General features: G+C 43.4%; 1 long non-coding RNA gene across 1 annotated transcript; it reads left to right on the forward strand.

Annotated features, from left to right (window-relative positions):
* Positions 1 to 678: 678 nt before the first annotated feature.
* On the forward strand, positions 679 to 4,721 carry LOC132326271 (uncharacterized). Its single transcript, XR_009486199.1, has 2 exons — positions 679 to 4,106; positions 4,428 to 4,721. It is a non-coding gene; the product is annotated as an uncharacterized LOC132326271 (long non-coding RNA).
* Positions 4,722 to 6,156: the final 1,435 nt, after the last annotated feature.

Raw genomic sequence — 6,156 nt, forward strand, 5'->3', positions numbered from 1 at the left:
GGAGGATGACAATGCAGAGGTGAGGATCCACATATTGTTGTAATTTCTGGTTTGTGGGAGGGAAAGGGGCTAAAGGGGAACTGCACAACTCAGATGTTTGAGGTGGGATGCTACGGGCAGCAGGCTGGAAGCACAGCCCTTGCTGGGAAGCTCCAACTTGCCCATCCCTCCAAGCTCCTCCTTGGTGGTATCCATAGAGAGAGAAGCCCCTTCCAGGATGACACTGGCAGATCTGTGTGTCCTTTGTAGTTCTAGCGTTGAGTGACATATTGCACATACTCCAAGTCCAGTTTCCTGGGTGCCAATAGAGCAGCAAACTGGAATTCTTTACTCCCAAATTTCTGTTGTGGCTTCCTTTCTTCAGCAGCTGTACAGCTAACATGAAGTGTTAAGGTTCTCATAGCAGAATTTGCCAGTTTTGGGGAGAACAAGGGAAAGAAACAGCTCCAGGTCAAATCTAAATAGGGAACAGGAACAGGGGACCAGGGAGGAGGGTGTTCAGGGGGTTCCTAAGCTGCCTCTATTTCTACCCTGTTGCGGCAATGAGAGCAGAATCAGCAGCACCCACTTCTTTGTTATTCAGGGCAGCAGCTCTTTGTGCTACTGCTTTGAATGCTCTTAACCAAACATGGAGGGTGATACCCTACCCTTCCCCAACTCCCCTGCTGTAGCTGCTTTCTGAGCTGAGGTTTGAGGGCAGCACCAGGGGGGATCACCAAATCTAATTGTATCTTCCTTTTCTCTCCCTTCCCATGTGCATCGATTGAAGTTTCCTGAAGGTGAGGTGATGTTTTACAGTTGGTAATGGACTTTTATCTAAAATGTGATAGTTATTTTTGTTGTTCTTTTCCAAGAAAGTCGAGCAGCAGGGATTGAAACTTCTTTTCAGCAAAAGGCAAAGCACAGGGCTAAAGCCTCTGGCCAGTGTCTTAGAGAATGGATGCGATGTGTGTGTGATGGCCTCTGTCAGTCCCAGTGGGAAATCCCTGCAAGAAAAGTGGTAGCTGAACACTTATGCTGAAGGAACTTTAATGTGGTAATGCCTCCTGCAATTTTAATTGATTAGCGATTGGTTAGTGTGACATGGACCCTGGAGTTGCAGAGGTCATCGTTGCCTGGGGTTTCTGAGAGTTAAGGAGCAAACAGCAGTTCTTGACCCTTTGGCTGTTACAGACCAGGCCATTAGAAATGGTTCTCCCAGTAACTTGGTCAATGTGTGGTCCACAAAAATTGGATTTGTTACTGGGGTGCAACAGGTAAATGATGAGCCACTTGAGAGAGACATTGGTTGCTGGTTTCAGTGTTTCACCAGTCTGGGTGCTCAGTGGTATTTCACAAATCAGACACACCCACTTCCAAAAGAACTTCTATTATTTATAAATTTAAACCAAGAAAGAAATTAGCATTAAGTGGTTGCAAGTGACATGGTTATCTTCTTAGCCAGTATTTTGTCTTCTTTTGGTTAGTGATTGTCTCTCTTCTCACTGTAATTAGTCCACTGAGTGCATTGCTCAGTCTGCCTCTTCTTTTGGGCTGGGGAGGTTCTTGAGTTGCCGCTCCACGAGTCGGTGGTCGCAATCTCCCCCTGCAGGAATTACTTTTTACCAGTCAGAGCTGATTTCAGGACAGTTGGGTTTCTTAGTTCCTTATCCTGGGAGTTGTTCCAGATTTCCATGGGGCCCCTCAATTCTGCATTCTTTGCATTCTTTGTGTCCACTCTCAGTGGGCATCCTTCTCCCCAAACTTTGTTAAGCCTTCCCTGGGTCTGAGCTCCTTGAAGCATGTCAAGCCCTGAACCTTAACAAGGCAATTCTACCAACAAGGAATTTGTTTTTCTGCCCCATGGGCATCACTTAGATCTTGTTTGTGAGTTGTTGTCTATTTAATGGACCATATCTCCCAGTTGATTTGGCTTGAACATACATAAAGATCAAACATGAATACAAGCGGCATCCTTCCTTAAGAAATCTTTTACATATTCTGCATTTTGCATCACATATAACTCCATTCTTAAATTAGCTTAATTAAGGAGGAAGATAATGACAATTTTCTAAGGGCATACTGCTTCAAGTAATTTTTAGTTTCCATGGACTGTCTTTGAGAATCTCAGGTCACCTTTTTTAGCTGTGTGTAGGCTGAACAGAGCAAAAATTTTGTGTTGTTTTGTAGCAGAGGAGCCACAATGTGTGGAAGGGTCCACTCTTAGAATTTGGGAAAGTAGCTTGTTTATGCTTGTTTTTAAACCAGCTGAATAGAGTCCATTTCAAATAGGAAGCATTGCTGACTATTTATATAACTCATTTCAAGGGTAGCTCCAGGGAGAGAGAGAATAAGAGATCTAATTTCTGAAAATTAAATTACAGTGTATGGACAGGAAAGCAGAAATGTTACACTGAACAGCCAGGAGCAGGTGGATGGCTCCGGTAATGGAACAGGAGCTCATGATGCACCTGTGGCTGACCCAGCCCCTGCAGAACAGGGAGCAGCAGAGGAGGACACTGCACATTCAGAGTATGTATGGCTCATGCCCTGCCAAACACAGAGTTCTGTGCCTCTCTGTGTAGGACTAAGTTCTACAAGTATGCCTGGTTTATCTTTGAGGCCTTCCCATACTCTACTTATTTCCCTCTTTCTCCCATGTTGCATGACGATCAAATGATACCGTTTGCATTTTGGGAGAAAAAGGCAGCCCAGAGCAGATGTACAACTTTGCACAGAGCCTTAGAGATGAGGGTGGGGGTATGGCAAGGAAGGGGGGGGATTGGTCACAGGCCATGGCTCACTATTGCATTTGCTTTTCCTGACAAGCTCTGGTAGTGATGTTAGATGTGGAAATGAAATGTTATCACGTGGGCTTGGCATCATGGAACTGGCAGGCAGCAGCTGGGCAAATTCCAGTAGAAATTCCCTGCTGGAATGGTGCCAGCTGGTTGCCTTTCTCCTGGAGCTGGAGCCCTTCTTCCCAAGGTAGACTTGCACAGAGGCAGCTGTGGAGGTCATGCTTTTATGGCCAGTGCTGGGTGTCATATGCCCTGATTTGTTTGCTTCTGTGGTGGAGATCTTGCAGTTCAGGTTGGGTAAAATCCTGCACAGTAAAATCCCCAAGCTGCAGAGAAACAGGAAAGCCCTGCTGTAGGAGCACTCCATCAGGATAAGAAAGATGCAAGTCATTAGACTGATTAAACCAGGTGCCTGTGTCACTAGGGAAGACAAAGAACATGAGAATTATGGTATAAGCTTTTCTAAAGTGTTTTTTTGGGGTGGGGGGAAAGACAGAGGTTTTAATATTACTGGTGTGCTTTGAGCCTTCTGGAAAGGCAATATAGGAGAGAACTTCAGTATGGAACTTTCAGGTGTCAGGCCTTAAAAATGCCACCTAAAGGGCTTCTACTATTCTAAACCATAATGCATTTTGCCAATGAATTTGTAGATGTTTAAGTTTTGGTTGTTAAGTCTGTTGGTGAACAAATGCCACCACCTGGTTAATATGAAAAAGGAATGTTTTGTTCCTTCAGTCTCAAGCTTCTCAGTTGCTGAGTGTAGCTGCTCTGTTTAGGTAAGGCTGAAAGAGCTCAGTGCTGCAGCATTTAAAATTGACCAAAGGCTCCTTCCCAGGGCAGGATGTTGCCAGAGCTGTTACTCTGTAATTTAGAACTGGATCCTGGAATGAATATTCTGGGGTGAAGCATTCCCAGAGGACAGCTGGATGCTGTAGTCACAAAGCTCTTACTGGTGACCTGCTGGAAGTCAAAGCTGCCACACAGCAACTGGCCAGTGCTAGAGACTGCTGTTACTTCAAATCCCAGAGCAGGGTGCCTGCCTGCACCTTTCTCCTGGTGAAAAGCAGGACACCCTTTCCCTCAAAGCAGGGAGGCCCCAAATCCTCATTAAATGCAGCACACAGAGACTTAAAGGCAGCAGGGTTCTTAGAGGAAATGTGTCATAGCTAGTCAGTGCAGTTGCATGATTACATGAGATTTTATGTATCAATAAGCATTGAAGCGTGGTGATCTTACCAGCTGCATGTTCTTTCTAGTTCTGTTTCTTCCAGTGCACAGCAAGGAGTTGTCATTAGGTGTCCAATTTGCATGGAATTTTACTCCGAGGTAAGGATCCAGCTGTTGGTGTCCTTTCTGCTTTGTGGGAGGAGAAAGGCAGAAGGGGAGCTGCACAAGTCAGCTGGATGATGTGGGATGCTGTGGGCAGCTGGCTGGAGGCACAGCCCTTGCTGTGAAGCTCCACAAGTCACTTCTTGATGGTGAATGTTGAGGGAGAAGCCTTTGCCAAAATGGCACTGGCACATCTGTGGGTCCCTCATTCATTATTCCAACTGATTCCAGATGCTCTAAATAGAGCCTCTGGTGGCAATAGAGCAGCAAAATCAAATTCTTTCCTCCCAATACATGTTGTGATTTTCTTTCCTCCAGATTCTACAACATGGACAACAGCTTGTGGTGACCCTGTGTGGCCATGTCTTCTGCAGTAGATGCCTCCCTATTGCCCTGGAGACTACTCACAGGTGCCCAACCTGCAGGGTGGAACTTACTCCAGATCTGTATATTCCCATTTATATATGAGTGCTTCTGCTTCTCAGGACACACTCAGATGGATCTTGGACAATAGGCAGTGGAGAGACTTGTTTCTTTGTCTATATAGTTCTTCCTGTACATAGTTTCATTTTTTTCTGAATTCAATTTAAATAAAGTTTTGAATAGTTGAAATATTGTCTGTCTGCTCTTCTCTGTTGGACTGTGCTGATAGGCAGAGATGTTGTCTAACAGGTGGAAATAAGGCTCTTGGTTGGAGCAGTCAGAAGCTCGTTCTTTTCCTCTCCCTCTAGTCATTGATTTGGGGGCAATGTGCTAAAGCCACAGGCTTTGTAGTTCTTGTGACCAGCGTGTGTTGTACGGGGAAAAAGAAACAGGGCCTGCTTGGGGTGAGAGGGATTCCATTTCTCAGGGCAGACTCTGGTGCTCACTTTGGTGAAAATGTCATGATTTCATTGCTCAGAGGATAGAAAGAGTAGCAGTTGTGCATACATCCAAAGAAAGCAAGGTTCTTTGAGAATAACTGGTACATTAACAAACTGCTGCCTTGAGTGTTGTAAGGTTTCATTAGACTTAGAATCTGGAGGCTTTTGAAGGAAGGTGTTTTTGAATGCGTGTAGTTGGTTACTGACTTTGAGCTGTTGGCAGTACAACTGTGTTGTCGTTCCAGTTCCTTCAATTACAGCAGTATAATCCTAAGTTCCACTGAAGAGAAATGCAATTGTCCAGAGATACAATAACTGGGCATAAGAGAGGAAAGAAAATTATTCCCTTACACAAAAATAATAAAAAGAGGCAAAGGCAGATGTCAGGTAAAAAATGCAACAGTAAATTCATGGTGCCATGATACAGAAAACTCAGATGACCAAATTGAACTGAGGTCCTCTGTGTGTTAAAAGTTGGTCATCAGTGGGGGCATGTATCCTTTATTGTGGTTTTTAATTTTTGTCTTTAGTGTGTTATTTATCTGCTTCCTCAGTCATATCTCAAGAAGTCTTAATATTGCCATATGTAGGCAGAAGTCATAATAAACAAGGTTCATTGTACCCCCTAATTTTTATGTGGCTTGATCTTAATAAAAAAATGAAAACATTAGTATTAGCCCGATAAAGTGATCTTTTGAATTTTGTTTTCAAGAAAAACTACTTGAGTTGTCCAAATTACTCAAAGAAAATCCTTCAACAGACACAAATAAAATAATTTACCTACAGCATGGCCATAAATTTTACACAGATGTTTTCTGTTTCTCATTTTTGCTAGACTTTTAGCTCCTTGGTGGATGCAATGACACTAAGCAGAAATGCCTTTCTAAATTGTCTAAATTGTCTTTCTAAAAGCTGTATTCCTAGGTGACATGGAATGCCAGGTATTCTCAGTAAAAAGAGCATTTAAGGAAACCAGTTTTGCTAAAGCAAGTTTGATCTCTAGTAACCTGCAATGAAATGGCACTGACCTGATTTTACAATAGGTTTTAACAGATGTTAGTAAGGTTCAACATCATAAGCTGGGGCAATTTTCTTTTAACATTATGGTATATGGATAATAATGAACGCTTTCAATGTGTATAAATATATATATAATTTCTAGAAAGTATTGATCTAGGGGAGCC

The sequence above is a fragment of the Haemorhous mexicanus genome, chromosome 4, assembly GCF_027477595.1.
Source record: "Haemorhous mexicanus isolate bHaeMex1 chromosome 4, bHaeMex1.pri, whole genome shotgun sequence".
Lineage (NCBI taxonomy): Eukaryota > Metazoa > Chordata > Aves > Passeriformes > Fringillidae > Haemorhous > Haemorhous mexicanus.